Source organism: Galeopterus variegatus, unplaced genomic scaffold (assembly GCF_000696425.1).
Source record: "Galeopterus variegatus unplaced genomic scaffold, G_variegatus-3.0.2 Scaffold5165, whole genome shotgun sequence".
In the NCBI taxonomy this organism is placed as follows: domain Eukaryota; kingdom Metazoa; phylum Chordata; class Mammalia; order Dermoptera; family Cynocephalidae; genus Galeopterus; species Galeopterus variegatus.
Genome location: NW_007731276.1, coordinates 283,261 through 284,140, shown reverse-complemented (window position 1 = coordinate 284,140; position 880 = coordinate 283,261).

Genomic DNA, 880 nt, shown 5'->3' with positions numbered 1-880 from the left:
CATGAGACTAAGCTCATTGACATAAGTAAACTCATCAGACCAAGCTCATCGATCTAAGTAATCTCATCCGAGCATCCCAATCAATCTAATAAACTCATCAGACCAAGCACATCGATATAAGTATACTCATCAGACCATGCTCATCCACCTAAGTAAACTCATCGGACCGAGGTCATTGAACAAATAAACTTATCAGAACAAGCTCATCGATCTAAGTAAACTCATCGGACCGAGGTCATTGAACAAATAAACTTATCAGAACAAGCTCATCGATCTAAGTAAACTCATCAGATCAAGCTCATCAATATAAGTAAACTAATCAGAGAAAGCTAATCGATCTAAGTAAACTCATCGGACAGAACTAATTGATCTAAGAAAACTCATGAGACCAAGCACATCAATCTTAGTAAAGTAATCACACCAAACACATCGATCTAAGTAAACTCATCAGACCGAGCTTATCGATNACTTGGCTGAGATTTTTTAGATTTTTAGGTAGATGTCTGACATAATAAAAATTGTGCTGTAGCTTTATATAAAATAAGAATCCTGTTTCTAAATTAATAATATTTTCATATATCAATAATAAATTCTTTAAAATTGTTGGTTTGTACACCATCTTTAATGCAATGTCATATCTTTTTGAAGATAATTATTAAAAGCAGTATTTTAAAACTTAACATAAAAGGAATGGAACACCAAATCTTATGATATAATCCTTTTTCTTTCTAAAACCACTAGTAATTTTTTTTCTTGAAATAATCTTCTTTATTTTGATGAAATTTTTAAGCCTAAATACATTCAATATTTACATAAAATTAGTGATATATATCTGAACAGTTTTGTGATTTTACGGTGTTTTCATCATATGTTACATTTT